Source organism: Equus quagga, chromosome 8 (assembly GCF_021613505.1).
Source record: "Equus quagga isolate Etosha38 chromosome 8, UCLA_HA_Equagga_1.0, whole genome shotgun sequence".
Classification (NCBI taxonomy): Eukaryota; Metazoa; Chordata; class Mammalia; order Perissodactyla; family Equidae; genus Equus; species Equus quagga.
Window position 1 is genome coordinate 126,121,380 of NC_060274.1, and position 20,483 is coordinate 126,141,862.

Here is a 20,483-nt window from a genome sequence, read left to right on the forward strand (position 1 = left end):
GGGCCAGGACCAGGAGTGGGTCCAGACCTCCCTACTTGCCTCTGTGCCTCTTCTGGTTGAAAAAGATGAAGCCAAGAGGAAGGAAGTGCGGTGTCCTCATGGATGTGAGCACATTCCGTCCTCCGTGCTCAGATTCAGAGACCTAGAGCTGGTCTGTGGCCAGGAAATCGGGATTCCTGAATGTGCTGGATGTTTTTCTTGCCCCTCCGGATGTACTTTCCACCCTTCTCGCCTGCCCTATGCCCTGGCAGGCTGGCCTCTGTGGACCACAGACAAAGGCTCCCTTGTGCCGTGGCCTGGCGTTGGGTTCAGCCTATAGGTGACACTGGCAGGTGAATGAGATCCAGGTATTTAGTCCCATGGCTTCCTCTGTGCCTGACCCCACTTTGGCATACCAGCGTCCTTCTACCAAAGGCGACAGATCTTGTCAGATGGCTCTGTCCTCTGCATCTACCCCGGTTCTAGTGGCCGTTCCCTCCCCTTGTCCCTTCAGGTCTACCAATGAAAATGGCTTCCTACTGCTGCTGGCCTCAGGGTGCCCCACCATCCCTTGATGATTTCCCCTAACCCTGCCTCACCTTTGTCGGTAGTCCCTTCTTTAAAGTCTCTTCATTCCCCCTGTGAGTGCCGTCTGTTTCCTGACAGGACCCTAATTGACACGCTGAGTTTTCTTTACTTCAATTTTCCTCTCCTTGGACCCTGGAGTCAACCTCATTCACTCTACCAACATGGTATCTGTAATATGCCGGTTATGAGCTCAGCACCAGCGATGCAGAGACGAGAGACGGAGGTCACAGTCAATCACCATCCCAGATGATGTGGGTTACGCTGGAGGTCAGCGCCAGGTGGGGCATAGCTTGGGGAGGGAAATGGTCGAGGGGGCATCACAGAGTCAAAGGCAGCGAGGTGAAGATGGGGACGGGGTGGAAATGCTCCAAGCAGAGGGCAGTGTACAGAGACATCAGAGGGAGCCACAGGGGGGCTGGGCACTGCACGGAGTGGTGAGGGGTCACAGGTGACACTGGCTACCACAGAGGTAACAGGAGCCAACCCATGGAAGCCCTTGTATCCCAGTGGGGGGGCCTCTGGAGGACCTGGACAGGACAGTGAACGGTCAGATTTCCATTGTGGGAAGGTGATTCTAGTGGAGACAGACTGGAGCAGGCAAGTTTGGGAGCAGGGAGGTCAGTGAGAGTCCTGCAGGAATGTTGGTGAAGCATCTTGACAACAGCAGGAGGCGTGGCATGCAGGCGACAGGTGAGGGAGCTCCGGACATAGAGCTCACAGAGCTCGCAGTGCACCAGGGGTGGCTGCCAGGGGAGGAAGTCCCGGGCTGGCAGGGCTGCCAGACGCTCCGCTGGAGCATCTGGGTGGGCGGCAGTGGCAGACCCACGAGAAGGGAGGCACAGAAAACTGGGTAGGGGTAGGGGGGCAATGTGTTCTGCGTAGAGTTTGTTGCATTTACAGTATTGATGGGACCGGCAAACAAAAATGCCCATAAGGAAACAGGGGATATACGTCTGAAACTTCAAACAGTCTAGACTAAAGATAGGCCCTTGATCATCATTTTAAAGACATTGGAGGAATGGCATAAACCTTGAATACAGATAAGCTTCCTCCTTCCGTGCTATTTGTTGAGAAGACCATCAGTGAACAAGAATTTCAGTGCTAACGTTGCTTCAGCACTGGCTACACGTCAGGACTATACCAAGTACTTTATGGTGAGTCCCTTGACCTCATGTGTTATAATCCTCACAGCAACCCTGTGAGGCACCGACTAGAGTTATCTCCATTTTACAAATAGGAAACCAAGGCTCAGAGAAGTTAAGGAACTGACCCAAGGCTGCAGGGCTAAAAGATGTCATAACTGATATTTGAATCTAGAGAGTCTGACTCCTGATCCTGGGCTTTTTCTTAATCATTTCACTGAATGAGCACCTCAGTTACTCAATCTATACCAGGGTTTTATACTTTTTTTCTTCGTGTTGTTTACCTCCAAGAATGAGTAGGCCTTAAAGAGAAGGCTGGGGCCAGCCCCGTGGCACAGCTGTTAAGTTCGCATGTTCTGCTTCGGCGGCCCAGGGTTCGCTGGTTCAGATCCCGGGTGCGGATGTGGCACTGCTTGGCAAACCATGCTGTGGTAGGCGTCCCACATATAAAGTAGAGGAAGATGGGCACTGATGTTAGCTCAGGGCCAGTCTTCCTCAGCAAAAAGAGGAGGATTGGCAGCAGATGTTAGCTCAGGGCTAATCTTCCTCAAAAAAAAAAAAAAAAGAGAGAGAAGGCTGGAGTTAACTGCCCTTTCTCTACAGACTGTGAGCTGTTAAATCTGAAAGAGCTGGAGCTTTGCCCCCTCCTGCTAATGACGAGACAAATACAGAGGTGACCGTTGACTGACTGAATTATCTCCTAACTCCATTCCTAATGATTTGTATCTCAAATCAAGTAGACAGCTTTTCAGAAAATTTGATCTGGGGTGTGACTTGCACAGTGAGAGGGGAAAATGCAAATCTAGTTGTTACTCCCTGTTTAAATCCTTCCCTGGGCCTCCACTGCCTCCAGGAGAAAGTCCACATTCCCTCCCATCTGACCCTTGCTCCCTCTCCAGGGTTCTTACTGGCTGGCGGTACCAGCTTCTCCCAGCGGGATACAAACAACCCAGCCATGAGAACCGCTGACACTTCCTAACCACACCAAGCCTCTGCCTTTTCCCCCAACATTTTACTATAAAAATGTTCAAACATATGGGAAAGTTGGGAGAAAAACTTAGAATGAATATCCATTTATACACCACTTAGACTCAACTATTAACATTGCTGTATTGGCTTTATCACATATCTATCCATCTACCCATCCTTGAGCCATTTAGTATCTTATGCATTTCCGGGTAAGTTGTGGACCTCTGTCCACGTCCCTCTAAATCCTTCAGCACACATACCATTGACGAGAGTTCCATATTTGTTTTCAGTTCTTTTTTTTTCCTTTGAGGTAGAATTAACACGCAACAAAATGTACAAATCTTAGGTGTATGTATTAGGGTTTTTGTTGCTGTAACAAATCACCACATAGCATCTTAAAACAAATTTATTCTCTTACCATTCTGGGGGCTCAAAGTCCAAAGTCAGATGACTGGGCTAAAGTCAAAGTGTGGGCAGGGTTTGTTCCTTCTGGAGGCCCTCAGGGGACAATCTGTTTCCTTGCCTTTTTTTTCTAGAACATTCCTTGGCTCATGACCCCTTCCTTGAACGGCTCCAACCTCTTCGCCTTTGCTCTTTTGCAGCCCTGTCTCCTCTGACCTCCTGCCTCGCTCTCAGGAGGACTCTGTGACTACACCAAGATGATCCAGGACAATCCTCCATCTCAAGGTCTGTAATTTAATCACATCTGTGGAGTTCCTTTGGCTATGAAAGTAACTTATTCACAGGTTCCAGGGATCAGCATGTGGTCATCATAGGGAGCCATTATTCAGCCTACCACACACAAGTTAGTGAGTTTTTACAAATGCATACTTGTGTTACACACTTGCTTACTCCAAACCCCCATCAAGGTACAGAACGTTACCATCAGCCCCAGAAAGTCCTCTCGTGCCCCGTTCTCATCAGTCCCCTCTCCCACTCCCACTGCCCAGAGGTAAGGACTGCTCTGACTTATTGCCTCTCCTAGAGCTTCCTCTAAATGGGATAATACAGGAGTTCGTCCTTTGATTCTGGCTTCTTTTACTCCACATGATGTCGTTGAGACCTCTCCATGTTGCCGGGGTCGGTATTGGTCTGCTCCTTCTTATTACTGAGCCACATTCCATTGTACGACTAGACCACGGTCAGTTTATCCATTCGCCTGCTGAGGGACTCCAGGCTGTTTCCACTTGTTGTCTCTCTGTGCTTTTGGACCAGATGCTGACATTGCTCCTTCCTCCTGGAATAACCTCCCGCCGCCTGCATCCTTTCCCCTCACACGCAATCAGTCCCACGCTCGTTGGCCTCTCGAAGAGTAACTCCTCCCTCAAGACTCAGTGCAAAGGCCACCCTCTCTGGGGAGCACTTCATAAACCACTGTCCCCACCGGACGAGGGGATGGCCCCTTCTCTGCACCCTGTACACACTTCGGCCTCCACACCTGACCACTGTATGTTCTTTGCTTGGCTTCAAGTCTGTCTGTCCTCACTCAAGTCCACACCCCCAAGAGCAGGAGCCAGGGCTTTCATGTCTGCGTCTCCACGTGGAGGGCAGTGGAGGGCGATAGAGATGTGCCAGCCCTGGAACCAGTGCCAGCAGGGGCTGAAGTCCTGGTTCTGGCATCTTCATCTGTAATGCGATGACAATGTTCTGGCCAACCTCATGGGGTCATTGAGGGGAGTAAATATGCAACACAGGTGAAGCACTTAGCCAGGGCTTGGCACAGAGTGTCTGACACATCAGCCCTACTATGTGTTTGTGGAATAAACAGATGAGGGGATTTGTTAAGGATGGTGCAGCTGGCCCCAGGTCAGCAAAGCTTTGGGGGTTTTTTTGCATTCTGATTGGCCAGAGAAATCCATTTCTTTCCAAAAACTGATGTGAGCTTGGGAGAAAGAGAGGCAGCGACTCTTCATGAGATAAGCTGACAGCCTTTACCCATAACTAATTTTGGTCACTGTCTGAGGGCATGGAAGTCCACTGCTCCCCAGAGGAAGGGCAGAGTCTAGTCAACATCTGAGAAGCTTCAACAGGCTGCCCAGGAGGAGACCTCTGAGCTGCTTGTTCCTCAGGGAAATGTGCCATTGTGTCCCTCTGGGTCCAAAGACATTGCTATGCCCTGGGTTGGTTGGGGTCATGACTTTTGCTATCAAACTAGTTCCACAATAGGACCTGAGGTTCCTAAATTTTCTCATTCTGAGGCAAACTAGAACCTAAAGAGGTTAACAACCCAGCAACAACCATGAAAAATATATTGATGTAATTTTTTCCTGTCTTTTCCATATAATAAGTATCTTCTTTTTCAGTGGTCTATTCATCAAGAACTTGGGCTTCTTGACCATAGTGTTTGTGTGGTAAACCTTTTTTTGTCCTTTGGTGAAGAAGAGTGGCCTGGAGCTAACATCTGGGCCAGTCTTCCTCTATTTTGTATGTGGGACGCCACCACAGCATGGCCTAATGAGCAGTGTGTAGGTCTGCACCAGGGATCTGAACTTATGAACCCTGGGCCACCAAAGCAGACTGCATGAACTTAACCACTACACCACAGGGCCAGCCCCATGCAAACCTGTGTTTTAATTCATTTTCTCTTGTTATAGAAATAATACATGCCCATTGGGGAAAGTTGGGAAATATGGAAAATTATAAAAAGAAGTCAAAAAGTACTCTTGAAACCGAAAACAAAGAGGTTAAAAACATCTTTCCTGGTCTAGAAGAACAAAACCTTTGAGGAAAGCTTCGTTAACTGCAGCTGTGCACGTTCAGCATAGTCAACCGTTGTTTGAAACTAACCAGGTCTTTCTGTCCCTCCTTTGTCTATGAGTGAGCTGTCTTTCCCAGGAAGTCAAGGTCCAGATGTCAAGATTCAGCCTCACAAGGCCAAATGCAGGCTGAAGATGAAAACTAAGCAGAAAAGTCCAAACAGTCAAGGAAAAAGAAATTCAGTCTTCAGGGCTGAACACAGGTGGTGGGAAGGTGCCAACCAGCAAGTCCATATGCTCCCCCTCCTCTGCCTAAAACCCTAGATAAAAACTGCTACCTTTTTCCCTTCAAGGAGGTGGATCTGAGTTCTAACTCCCATCTCTTCATCTGGCTGACTTTCAATAATAGTAAATCTCTTGCCTTGTCACAAGCCTGGTGTTTCAGTCTTCTCTTTAATGGCCCTACTAGGCAGCAGGTAAACGATCTTGTGTTTGGGTTCAATAACAATTTGGCGAGCCAGCCAGGAGGCTCTTGCCCGTGGCTCCGCAGCCCCAAGCCGACTGGCATTTCCTGGGAAGCAGTCCAGCAGCTGCCTAGGTGATTTGCCCTAGAGACTGTCCCCAGCACTTTCCATCTGACGTAGCACCGTTGGCCCTAGGCGCATTTTTCTTGTGGCAAGGAAACAGGCTCTATATTTGTTTGTTTGTTTGTTTATTTGTTTTGGCTTCTGGTTTGGAACGAACGTCCTTTTGGTAAGTTCCCTCATTAAAACCGACCGAGTCCTATTTTTCCTTCCTTTGTTTGCCTCTGCTTCAGGGATTTCGTTCCGGATTCCTGGAGCTTGTTCAAGGGGCTCTGATTCTGTTGAAAGGACTAGGGACCTCACTCAAAGAGAAGACTCTGGGCCCCATTTGTTTTTGATTGATGCTTGCGTGTATATGTGAATGTGGAATTTGTTTGCCTGTTTGGGGGGGTTTGTTCTAGGTTACTGGAGTTTGTTCAGAGGGAAGCTTGATTTGTTGAAGGGATTAACTCTTGGCTCCATCCGTTTTGGTGCTTGTGTGGAAACGTGTGAGTATGTGTACTGTGTGTGTGTGTGGATGGAAGTTTAATGGGAAACTCGGATTCAATTCCCAGTGGCGGCCCTCTGGGTTATGTATTGCAAAATTGGGATGTTTTCAGTTAGAAACCTATAAAAAAGAAAAAGATGAAACAACCAAATTTAGGGTCTCACCTTCCTCTTATGGCCTTAGAGGTGCTAATGAAAACATCAAGTTAACAAAAGAATAAAAAGCTGAGAAAAAAATAAAGGGACTCTTCTCAACAAGGTGGAAAATTTTTTAAAGGGTTTTTTTTTAAATTAAGGTAAATAAGGCAAATATTAAAAGGGGGGAAAACAAAGAGAAATCAGTAAAGGAAAGAGTCACAGGATCCATCCCAACAGGATGGAAATCTTCAGCTAGTTATTAGAAAGAAAAACGGTATGAATGGAACAGACATGAATGACGTTAAAACAACGTGTTTAATAAAACACTGCCTAAGGTTGAGTGGGCTGGAAGGACTCCCTTCTGGCCCCCCTCCCCCCACCAACATTAAAGAACTTCAAACAGGCCTGTTCTGTGTTCACCCCAGTTTGGAACAAAAGAAATTTTAAAAGCCAGAAGGCAGAAATCACAATGAGAAACCCGAACAACAGTCGCTTAGGGCAACAAACAGTTAGGCTGCTGAGATTGATAAGATTATAAAGATTAAAATGTTTGACCTAACATTATATAAGGAGGTCATGTCAACTTTGACTGAATGGCTGTCACGTCTGGCTGGGAAAGCTTCCCCTGCACAGTGTTATAAGACCAAGACTTGTTGATGGAATCCTCGTGGAGGCTGTGATTAGAGGTATGAGTTGATGAAATTAAGTAAAGTTTTGGGAAAAAATAGTGTATTTAAATGAGATTTATGTAAAATGATTGCATCTCTTTTGCCTGATTGTATTATCGATTATAGTGTGAGGATAAACATTTTGTCTCACTGGGGAAAATTTCCCCTGCCTGATATTGTAAAAGCATATAAATCCACCCTTCAGGCAGTGTTAATTAAACATGCTAAAGGAGATTTCACTTTAAAATGACCGAAATGGGGCAATTTCAGTTTACCTGAACTGGTGTATTTGCTTATACAATTTGGAAGAAGCCAGCTACAAAGTTAAACAACCAATGGGAAGCCTATTTTAATCTTTTGAGAATTCTAAGTGAAATCAAGAATACCTTACAGCAAAAGAATGAAAGTAGACCATTATCTTTCACCATACACAAAAATTAACTCAAAATGTATTAAAGACTTGAATGTAAGACCTGAAACAATGAAACTTCTGGAAGAAAACATAGGCGGTACTCTTCCACATCAGTCTAAGCAGCGTATTTTCAAGTACCATATCTGACCGGGCAAGGGAAACAATAGAAAAAGTAAACAAATGGGACTACATCAAACTAAAAAGCTTCTGCACAGCAAGGAAACCAGGAACAAAATGAAAAGACAACCTTACAATTGGGAGAAGATATTTGCAAACCATAGCTGATAAGGATAATAGAAAGAACTCATACATCTCAACAACAAAAAATCTAAAAACCCAATTAAAAATGGGCAAAAGATCTGAAAAGAGATTTCTCCAAAGAAGGTATACTCATGGCCAACAGGCACATGAAAAGATGTTGAACATCATTAACTATCAGGGAATTGCAAATCAAAACTACAATGAGATATCACCTGACTCCGGTCAGAATGGCTATAATTAACAAGACAGGAAACAACAAGTGTTGGAGAGGTTGTGGAAAGAGGGAGACTCTCATACACTGCTGGTGGGAGTACAAACTGGTACAGCCACTATGGAAAGCAGTATGGAGTACCCTCAGAAAATTAATAATAGAACTACCATATGATCCAACTATTCCACTGCTGGGGATTTATCCAAAGAACATGAAAACACAAATATGCAAAGATACATACACCCCTGTGTTCATTGTGGCATTATTCACAATAGCCAAGACTTGGAAGCAACCCAGGTGCCCATCAAGGGACGAATGGATAAAGAAGATGTGGTATATGTCCACAATGGAATACTACTCAGCCATAAGAAATGATGAAATCCGGCCGTTTATGGCAACGTGGATGGACCTCACGGGTATTATGCTAAGTGAAATAAGTCAGAGGGAGAAAGTCAAATACCATATGATCTCTCTCATAAGTAGAAGATAAAAACAACAACAAACAATCACACAGAGACAGAGATTGCATTGGTGGTTACCAGAGGGGAAGGGGGGAGTGGGGGAAAAGAGTGACTAGGCACATGTGTGTGGTGATGGATTGTAATTAGTCTTTGGGTGGTGAACAAGATGTAATCTACACAGTAATCAAAATATAACAATGTACACCTGAAATTTATGTAACGTTATAAACCAATGTTACCACAATTTTTTTAAAAAAAGAATACCTTCTGCCTCTTTAAAAGAAAATAATTGAGGGGCTGCCCCAGTGGTGCAGCAGTTAAGTTTTCACGTTCTGCTTCGGTGGCCCAGGGTTAGCTGGTTCGGATCCCAGGTGCAGACCTAGGCACCGCTTGTCAAGCCATGCTGTGGCAGGCATCCCACATAGAAAGTAGAGGAAGATGGACACGGATGTTAGCTCAGGGCCAGTCTTCCTCGAAAAAAAAAAAAAGAGAAGAAAAGAATTGAATAATTAAACATGCCAGACTGGGGGATGCCAGCAGCCCTGCCGGCAAAAGAAATCAAATCTCCTCCCTCACTGAGCTTCCCCTCTTTGACTCCCTCAAAATTCCTCATCTAAAATTGAGCAAGTAGAAATAAGTAAACCTCTGAGATAATTTGGAATTTTAATGCCATTCTGGGGAACCTCTGTTTCAGATGAGTCCACTTTAAAGTCATCCTTAAAAGAGAATTCAAAAGCTCTCACAGGGCTGGCCCAGTGCCACAGCAGTTAAGTTCGCACAATCCACTTTGACTGCCCGGGGTTCACCGGCTCGGATCCTGGGTGCAGACATGGCACCGCTTGGCAAGCCATGCTGTGGTGGGCATCCCACATATGAAGTAGAGGAAGATGGGCACAGATGTTAGCTCAGGGCCAGTCTTCCTCAGCAAAAAGAGGAGGGTTGGCGGCTGGTGTTAGCTCAGGGCTAATCTTCCTCAAGAAAAAAAACACCTCTCACAATGGAAGGCAATCTTGATTGATATGCAGAAACGTATAGAAGGCAAAATAATTTCAAAAACAGCTCTAAAAGGGATCCTTACAGCAAAAAGAAAAGAATCTTTAATAAATAATTTTGTCTGTCTGAGCAGGTCCATCTGCCAGAAAAACAGTTCAGACCTGACTGTTTTCTAAGTTTTGTACCTGAGGCCTGGCTAAAATTTTGAAGATCTCTGTTTTTGTCTATCTTTATGTAAGACTCTCTCTATATATTTGTCTGCCTCCAGATGATATAATTTGTAAAGGATCTCTATTTCATTGGCTTAAAGTAAGTGCTTATGGAAATTATTTCTAAATATAATAAAAACTAACCCAGATGTTTTTCAAGTTAACATGATATAAAATGGTCATTGGTTAATAAAAAGTTTGTTTCAGTTTGTTGGTTTCATTAAAATAAATATGTTTTCAGAGTTATCAACATTGGATATGGTACAGACATGTTATCTCTGTTACAAAATTCATCAGCAGAAATCTTAACTTAGAAGAATAGCCGATTTTGTCTGATGTCTCGTGAGGGTTTTGTAGGCAATCTAAATAGAATTATTGGGAACAAGGAAACTAAATGTGAAAAGGATGAAAGTTTTTGGAGGAACTTTTTGACAATAGTTTTGTGTTATGGTATATGTACTTAAAATAACTCAAGATGATGGTTAACTGCTTTAATGTCACATGACGTTTTCATGAGTAATCCAAACATAATTGTTGAGGACAAATAATTTAGATAAATAAAAATGGCTAAGAGTTTTTGGGTGCAATAATTATGTTTTATGGCCTGTGTGCTTGAAAAACAGCTTCAAAAATCTTTTTTGGTAACTAAAAAGTTTAGAGTTTTGCCAAAATTAAGTTAAATGATAAAAATTTATTGAGTAGGTCTTTCCACATACAGTAAAATGTTAGAAATTGCTTACTAAGCATAGATTTGTCTGCCTTTGCTTTATTATCTCAAAGACACTGAAAGATGCTTGAATTTATTGATAAACATGTTTTTTACATGCTGAGGGATTTTCTGTGAGGAAGCACATATTTCTAGAAAGTCTGTATATAAAGAAAGTAAAATGTATGTTTTCAGTAAAGAAGGTATAAAGAATAGAGATATTTTTCTTTGTTTTGTTAAGAAAGATAAATTTGTCCTGAAGTACTAGGAAAGGAAAAAAGGAAAGAAAGCATGGGACAGATTCTGAATGTAAAAAGGAAGTGACAGGAGGTTTGTGGAAGTAAACCTGAGGAGTATTGTACATGGGCAAGTTGGCTAAAGTAACGTGGTGGAAAACTAGGATTTAGTTTTCCCTCTTATTTTTTTTTTTTTAGAATGTGTTCTTTTTTTTTTTTAATAAGTAGGTTTTTATTTTATTTATTTATTTAATTTTTTTTTTTTGAGGAAGATTAGCCCTGAGCTAACTACTGCCAATCCTCCTCCTTCTGCTGAGGAAGACTGGCCCCAAGGTAACATCCATGCCCATCTTCCTCCACTCTATATGTGGGATGCCTGCCACAGCATGGCTTTTGCCAAGCGGTGCCATGTCTGCACCCGGGATCCAAACCGGCAAACCCCGGGCTGCCGAGAAGCAGAATGTGTGAACTTAACTACTGCGCCACCAGGCCAGCCCTGCTTTCTCTCTTAAAAATGTAATTTTATTAAGCTTTTGTTCTACTCTTGATAAAGAGACTATAAAAGGTTTTTCTTTACTTTTGAGTGAGTCTACCTAAAAGACAGAACATCTATGTTATGTTAAAGTAATTCCTTTATTCAAAAAGATTGAGATCTATTAAGGTTTTTGAGTGTTTTGACTCTCTGTTTGCCTCTGACAATCTTCTGTTGTCACTTTGATTGAATGGATAACTAAACATTGTTTCCTATTTGATCAAGTGTTTTAAAACGTTTTGATATTTTGAAATACTTTCCCCAAAATTAAACTTTTTTTTACTTAAAAAGGAAACTTTGAAAATTTCCAATCAGCACTGAGACTTCACAAAGAATTTGTTCTCTCTTTCTGTAAAGAGAAAGATATTAAACTGATTAGACTTAGTTGATATGCTGAATTACATGGGAAACATCATCAAATAGATGATAATAAGCCTTCCTAGGTTATATTGTGTAGGTAAATGTTATAGATATAAGTTTTTTTAAATTATATAATATTTTGAAAATTCTGATGTTTCCTGGTTGTTAGTCATAATTCTAGTTATTCTCTCAAAGTGTTATAGGTCACAGAAATAGCCAAGTGTCTTTGTCAATTGCCATTTTGAATATCTTGTCATTTGCAGACAGTTATTTTACTCTGATGTTTTTTGCGAATATGATTCATTTTTTAGAGAGATTCATGGAAAGGACTCTGACACTTGCTCTAGGATACAGGTTTCTGATACATTTTCAGGTTATGAAACTGAGCTGGGTGAAAAAATTACAGAACTGTAACAGAGAAACTGATGGCCTCATGAAAGTGCTAACAGAAGATCAAGAGTTGATATCATAGGACTGAATAAATGGATGAGGGTGATTATAGTTATTATAAATTTTTGTTTGAAATATTGCTGATTTTTTTAATGTTTTGTTTTTCCAAGTTTAAGAAAAAAATTTTCTCTTTTCTCTTAAGGAACTATGATTTATGACAATTTGTAAACAGAATTGAAGCATTTCTCTTTTTCTCCCTATCTTATCCCTCCAGAATTTGAAAACTTGTGAAGAGTGAGTATGCTTGTATTCATGGCAATATAGTTATTTGCATAAGTTCAAGAAGAATCTGTTCTACTTATACAAGGAAACAATTGGAAACACTGATTACATTATCAAGGCTTTGACTGGAACGTCATATCTAAAAACATGCAGACTCAGATATGACCAGATAGCTTTTGAGGAACAAAGATCGGACTTTATGGAATAAAGCAATTTGGAAATATTGGCCTGTTACCTTGTTTATAGGGTGCCCAGCAACCTTACCAGGTGAGTAGAGAAGGTCACTTCGCTGGCAGGTGCAGAAAAGCCCAGGATAATTTGGGGACCTCTAGAAGAGATAAATTCACCCAAATCTGTAGGTGTTGCAGGCAGAGTCTGATGACAAGTCCTTGGCTTGGCTTCCCTAACTCAAGAGGCCTTTAAAGTTCAACCTGAGATTCATTATAAAAAGTTCCAGCAAAGCAGATTTAAGAGCCTATATGATCAATTGCTATTTTTGCTGTACTTATGTAAATAATTGGGCCAAGTTTATTGAAACTAGACATTTTTCAAACCAATGAGTCCTAATTTGGCTATCTTTCATAAAAATGAGGGGGATTATAGAGAGAAAAATTATGTTCCAATAGAGACCGTAAGACACATTTTTGGATGTTGGATTCTGGTTCTGTTAATTGTCTTTGAGGTTTTTGTTTTCTATCTGTAAACTTGACTGGATCTTGAATTCTTCTAGCTTCCTCAAATATCTGGTAAAGATTTCCAAATTAATGTTTTCAATTTATTTCTGTCCTTTTCATCTGGAATCACTAAGTACTAAAACCACCATTTTTGCTGAAGCCCTGCCAACTGAAGCTGGACAACTTGATATAAACCTAAGAGAGCACCATGCTAGCCCATGTTTGGACACTCTTCATGCCTGTTGCTTTGTAAGCCACTCAAAAGGTTCACCTGAATGCCTGATGACATCATTGGAGACATTTTAAACCTCAGGGGATGCTTCAACGCTGACATCTAGAGATTGTCTTAACTGACCATCCCCTGGACTCAAAATTGGCTTATAATTTTCTCCAACCATTAACCTTTGTTCTTCTAGAAATGCTTCTTATTAAATATCTGGTTACTTGTTTACACAATGTAGGCCTAACTTTGGGAGACCCTTTCTAAGTTCTAGAGATGACCCAAAAGACCTGGAGGGAACTCAAATTAAAGAGCTAAACACTGTGAGATGTGTCTCGACACCATCTTTGTTGTAGAAACTGGGTCCTATTGAAATCCTGGATTTCATCCCTGCTGGATGGGACCACAGGAAAAACGCCACAAGAAACACAAACCATGCCACAGAAAAACATCACAACTGGGATCACCCAAACCTTGGATGACTTCATACTCTAGACACTGACTTTTCTGAATGGACAAATGAACCCCTGACAGACTGAAAGCTGCTGTATGCTATACAGAAGATGGTTTCCTAAGATAAGTAATAAATGACTCCCAGGTTATTACATAACTTGTTGACTATTAGACAGCAGGCTGCGTAGCTACATCAGATTTCACTTGGGGTTCTAGGCCCTAACTTTGATTGCTTTACAGGCCTCTTCTCCTAGATTCCCCAAAGATTCAGGTCCAGTATACAGGGGATACTAAAATTCGGGCTATTTCACTAATCTGTGTGGTTGTCTATGTAACTAAAATGTGGACTAAAGTGTTGGTCCAAAGCCATTGATCAGAGTACTAAAATAGTAGTTATGCAAAGTATATCTTGCTCTGTCCACCTGGTACCCAAATGTATTTTAAAATAAAGGTAAAACAGTTTCATTCCTCTGACCCTGATCTTCACCCTTTCACAGAAGGAAGTAGCCAGAACAGTCTTCACCCATATTCCCCAAGATTGAGGAATGATGATTAGACAGTGGGATTGAAACTGAGGACAAAGAGGTTAAAACATCTTCTCTGGGCTAGAAGAAAAGAACAGAAACTTTGAGATAAGCTTTGCTAACTGCAGCTGTGCATATTCAGCATAATCAACTATTGTTTAAAACTAACCAGGTCTTTCTGTCCCTCCTTTGTCTATGAGTGAGTTGTCTTTCCCAGGAAGTCAAGGTCCAGACGTCAGGATTCAGCCTCACAAAGTCAAATGCAGGTGAAGATGAAAACTAACTAGAAAAGTCCAAACAGTCAAGGGAAAAGAAATTCAGTCTTCAAGGCCAAGACAGGTTGGTGGAAAGGTGCCAACCAGCACAAGCATATGCTCCCCCTCCTCTGCCTAAAACCCCAGCACATGCTGCCCCTCCCCTACTTAAAACCCCAGATGAAAACCCCTACCATTTTCCCTTCGAGGAGGTGGATCTGAGTTCTAACTCCCATCTGCTCGTCTGACTGCCTTTCAGTAATAGTGAGCCTCTTTCCTTGCCACACCAGTCTTTTCCTTGTTGGCCCTACTATGTGGCAGGTAAATGAACTTGTATTTGGGTTTGGTAACACTCATATTTCACACCCCAGAGACAACCATGTTAATATTTGCATATGACTCCTTCTACTACTGATAGGCACACACATGGACCCATGATGCACATTTTTCCCCAGAAATGGAAAAACAAATAATTAGGTCTCTTTTTTTTAAAGATTTTATTTTTCCTTTTTCTCCCCAAAGTGCCCCACTACGTAGTTGTATATTTTAGTTGTGGGTCCTCCTAGTTGTGGGATGTGGGATGCCACCTCAGCATGATCTGATGAATGGTGCTATGTCAGCGCCCACGATCCGAACCGGTGAAACCCTGGGCCACCAAAGTGGAGCATGCAAACTTAACCACTCAGCCATGGGTCTGGCCCCTAATTAGGTTTCTTGATCAGCTAAACAGACCTAGCCTAGTTTTCTATAGGCTCACAGGGTGACCAAGATGGAGCCAGGGGAAAGCCACGTTAAAGAAAAGTCCTGGACCTGCCGATTGAGAGGGTCCCCAAGGCTCTAGTCTGCTGGGTCATGTTGATCCTTTGCCAGTCCTAACATCCCAGCTGACTTTGCCTTCCCAGGTAAGCCAAGGATTCCTCAGCATTAGCATAGTCAGCCCTCAGAGGCAGAAAATGTGCTCCGAATCCCGTAGATGAAGACTTTTAACTCAAAGCAGAAGCCCTGGCCTTGCCAGTGTAAGAAGGAGGGATGGAGATTACATTGAGGTCTGCCTGCTCTCACGGTCCCTCCTCCTGGCTCCCCATCAGGCCCTTTCACCTGGGCCCTCCATTCTTTGTGAAGGTGGCAGCGGGCTCTTTGGTTGGTGTCAGGCTGGGTACTCATCATGGTTCTTACCAGGCTGCCCCATCACCAGAAGTAGCAAGTGGAGAATTCTGTTTATTAGAATCAAGCATTTTAATGATAAAGACTTGAACTTGATGAGAAGCTGCTGTTAGACCTAAAAAACAAAGCAGATTTCTCCATGCACACAGTGCCTGTGCGTGAGCTCTCTTATATCCACAGAGCTGCTACACAAATGGTTCTCAGTCTTGGCTGCATTTTAGAACCACCTCAGGGAGCTTTTAAAAACCTGGAAGCCCAAGCCCCACTCCAGACCAACTAAGTCAGAACTGCGGTGGGACCCCAGGGAACCAACAGCTATGAGCACTACCCAGGTTACCCAACATGCAGCCACAAGGGAGAGTGCCCACTGTGGGCCTGGTCCAGGCCAGGAAGCTTTGGGGGCTCCATGAATCTTCCACAGATGATGTCATTAGGATCTGCATGATGTCCTTCAGTCACTTTTTTCCCAGTCGATGAAATCCAGAGAGGGATTTCCAGGCTGTGGCAGCCTCACTTAGAAACCAAAGCCCTAAAGAACTCGGACGCAGAGAAGGACTCTCAAGGACAAAGCAAGCAGTTGGACAGTCTCTCATGAGGCCTGGGAGCATCATGGAGCTCACGCCGCTGGAACGGGAAGATGCTCTGAGCATCCTGTGCTGTGTCAGTGACAGATAGCCCTAGGGGCAAACCCAAGAAAAATAAAGATCATGGCCCATTCCCTGAGTAACAGAAAGACCCCATGACCAGAGAAACTCGGGAGAAATTCTTGGCACAGGGACTCACAGGTGAAATTAGGCAGCCTCCTGAGCAAGAGGTGCAGCAAGACCAAGACCAAAGAACAAACACCTTGCTGCTTCTTTTTTTTTTGCTGAGGAAGATATGCCCTGAGCTAACATCTGTTGCCAACCTTCCTCTTGTTGCTTGAGGAAGATTTGCCCTGAGCTAACATCTGTGCCAGTCTTCCTCTTCTTTGTATGTGGGATGCTGCCACAGCATGGCCACCAACAAGTGGTGCAGCTCTGCACTCGGGAACCAAACTCGAGCTGCCAAAGCAGAGCACACCAAACTTAACCAGTAGGCCACAGGGCCGGCCCCAGGACTTTGCTTCTTTGGGCAGGTGTCAGAGCCCCACGGCAGAGGAGCCTTTTCTATCCTGAGTGCTGGCGAATCTCCAAGCCACGGAGGCCTACGAAAAACACTGGCTCATCAGCTCCTACAATTGGAGAGAAGCCTTGAATTGTGTCCAAAGCACAGGCAGCCTGCTGACAAACCTGAACGCCCACTTTGGGCAAGGCTGTTCTGCTCCTGAACTGGAAAGTCAGCGTCGTCCCCAGGGGAGCCTGGTGGAACTCCCGCAGGCTCGCCTGAGTGAGGACGCTTCTCATGTGCAGAACCGCCAGGCTCTCCTCCTGGTGCGCCATTAAACCCCCACTGGTGGGGGCCCTTCTGCTGCCTGCTTTGCCAGGGACCCTCGCCCAGAATGGGGACCGGGAACTTTAAAGGAGGCCTGCCATGCATGGAAGTTGGGTTTATCCTGGACAAATTCCAATAGCTTACAATCAGAAAGTAAGTACCATTTAGGTGCAAAAGTGTCTAATCCTTATCGCAAAAAGCTAATTTTTCAGACTTGGGCCCTCCCCCCAGGATAAGTTATAATGCCATTGAGATGGTCAAAGATACAGTCAAGATATAATATTTGTTTGAAGATTTTTTAAACTATGTGTCAGTAAATGTGTGGGCACACTTACCAGTACAGTGGGTCTTTTTGCTCCCACGCTTATGCATCTTAGCATAGACACAAAAGTCCCTTCCTAGAAACAGCCTTGGCAGCGCTGCCCACACGGATGAAGAGGGCTCAGAACACCACTCATTTGTAGAGGAAGGTGCTCACATGCCCCTTACAGGTCTTGACACCACCTTGTCACAGGGAAGCAATGTCCTTCAGGGGTGGCTGCAGGTTTGGGAGCCAGAGAGACCCACTCCTGGCTCTGCCACTGCCCAGCTGTGCAGCTGTGGGGACAATGCCTACTTGCAGAATCATCTCTAGGACGAAGCAAGGCCGTGCGCACAGAGCCCCTGACACAGTGGTGCCCAGGCCTCCGTGGGTGGTGGGCGTGGTGGTGGGTATCCACTCCTTAGGAAAGCCCAGAACCTCCCACACTGATGCGAAAGGGACCCTCCTAACTGTAGAGAAGAGCTGACCCCGTGGGCTCTGTTTATCCCCTAAGTGTCACCTCCCTTAGGTTCCCTGCCCGCAAGGCCTACCTCCCTTTAACAAGAACGCACAGCACAAACCCTCCCCTTGCTTCCCCTTGGCACAGCTCACACAGGCAGGAACTGGTAGAACAGGACTGTGCCAAATCCTAGTGGGGAGCAAATGAAACAGAGGACGAGGATGGAAGCTGACATTCGGGGTGTGGGTGCCGATCCTGCAGACCCAGGGCTCGCCTAGCCTCATCTCAGTATGTTCCAGAAGTCCAGCCCCGCCCCGACCTGAAGATCTTGATTGTCAGTCTGGCTGTTCATCTGAGCTTCTTGTCTGGTCCTCGTCCATCCCTCTACTGCTGTGGATGATGTATGATAACATATGCGTGCTTTTTCTTGCTACTTACAAAATCCCACAGCCTTTAGCAGAAAATGAATCGATAAATAGGAAGTCCCTGAGCTGGAGGAGAAGCAGCAGGGCGGGCGCAGCTTACGTGGCTGTGGAGCCTGTCAGCGCTCCTGCGTTTCGCAGTGTGGGCTGCAGCCCGGAGTGTGGATTTTCTAGTAGCCCTGGGCTCCCCACTCAGCCTGCCTTCCAGTGCATGTCTGCCTGCTCAGAGTGGCATCTTCCTTCTGGCTCTGTCAGCCCGCAGCCTCCCTCCAGACCCAGGTGCTGTAACGTGGCCTTTAGGCGTTTGCTTTCAGAGAAATAAGCTCTGTCCAGCACGTCTGCCTTCAGCCAGTGGGGAGTTGAGCAGGGGGAATGGGCTGAAAGAGCGAACCGGAAGAGTGAGGGCAAGGAGCTGGCTAGGGTAAAGGTCAGAATCAGGCATCCGAGACGTCGGGCTCAATTACCTGTGATGTTTTTGCTGCTGCCGCCAATCTGCCTGGAGCCTCTGTTCCTGATCTCTGGCCTGGGTCCCTCTGCAATCGAGCCTCACCCCTGAATCTTATCAACCCTGTTCATCTGCGTTCATTGCCCGCACCTGGCTAGCCTGACTGCCCTCCACCCGTCTCACTGCCCTGCCCTCCTTGGCCGTCTACACCCAGGTTTAAACCTCGGCCTTCTAAGCCAGGACCAGCGCCATAAACTGCAGAGTCCAGTAGAAAATGAAAATGTGGGGATCCTTGTTCAAAAGTTAAGGATTTCAAGGCAGTGACAGTAGAGCATTAAACCAAGTACAGGGCCCTCCTGAGTGCGGGGCCCTGGGAGACAGCGCAGGTTGCACAGCCTTGAAGCCCAAGCTGACTCACACCACTCTTGGCTCTCCTTGCCCTGAGGGCCTGCGATGTGGTCTAAAGACTCTTCCTCCGGGTAAACACCCCATACCCCATCTATGTGGCCATCTTACTAGCAACATGGTTGAAGGACTATATCATACTCAAAAGCTTCTGCACCGCAAAAGAAACAGCGAACAAAATGAAAAGGCAATCTACGGGATGAAAGAAAATATTTGCGATTCGTAGATCTGATAAAAGGTTAATAACCAAAATGTATAAAGAACTCATAAGGCTCAATAACAAAAAGAATCTGATTTAAAAATGGAGAGAGGGGGCCCAGCTCAGTGGCATGGTGGTTAAGTTTGCAAGCTTCACTTCGGCGTCCCAGGGTTTGCCAGTTCAGATCCCTGGGTGTGGACCTACACACTGCACATCAAGCCACGCTATGGCGGTGTTCCACATACAAATAGAGGAAGATTGGCACAGATGTTAGCCCAGGGACATTATTCCTCACCGAAATAAAAAAAAGGACAGAGGAACTGAGCAAACATTTTTCCAAAGAAGACATACACATGGCCGACAGGTACATGAAAAGGTGCTCAACATGACTAGTCGTCAAAAATGCAAATCAAAACTACACTGAGATATCACCTCATACCTGTTAGAGTAGCTCTCATCAACAAGACAAGAGATAACACATGCTGGTGAGGATGTGGAGAAAAGGGAACCCTTGTGCACTGTTGGTGGGAATGTAAATTGTACAGCCACTGTAGAAAACAAAATAGAGCTTCCTCAAAAAAAAATCAAAAATAGAACTACCATATGATCCAGCAATCCCACTTCTGAGTATATTTCCAAAGGAAATGAAAATGGAATCTTGAAGAGATATCTGTGCTCCCATGTTCATCGCAGGATTAGTCACAATAGCCAAGACACAGAAACAACCTAAGTGTCCAACAATAGGGGAATGGATAAAGAAGATGTGGGACACTGGATGATCTCACTTACATAAGCAATCTAGAAAAGCCAACCTTGTAGAAGCAGAGAGCAGAATCATGGCTCCCAGGGCCTAGGGGTGGGGGACATGGGGAGATGTTGGTCAAAGAGTAGAAACTTCCAGTTATAAGAGGAGCAAGTTTGGGATCTAAGGCACAGCATTATAATGATAGATGACAATCCTCTGCTATACACGTGCATGTTGCTGAGAGAGTAGATCTTAAATGTTCTCACCACAAAAAAGAAATGGTAATTATGTGACATGATGAAGGTGTCAGCTGATGCTACAGTGGTGATCATACTGCAACAGATAAGTGTATCAAATCAACACAATCTACACCTTACACTTACACAAGGTTACATGTCAAGTATATCTCAGTAAAGCTGGAAAAAAACAGTAACCTGGTTGAAACCTCACCACTGAGCATTTTTTTTCTTAGAACGCCACCCAGCAATTAATCAAAACTTT

The 20,483-nt window shown here is 44.5% G+C and overlaps 1 long non-coding RNA gene across 1 annotated transcript; it reads left to right on the forward strand.

The window, feature by feature from the left end:
- Nucleotides 1–14,271, forward strand: LOC124244053 (uncharacterized). Its single transcript, XR_006889867.1, has 4 exons — nucleotides 1–347; nucleotides 646–845; nucleotides 3,281–3,365; nucleotides 12,296–14,271. It is a non-coding gene; the product is annotated as an uncharacterized LOC124244053 (long non-coding RNA).
- Nucleotides 14,272–20,483: the final 6,212 nt, after the last annotated feature.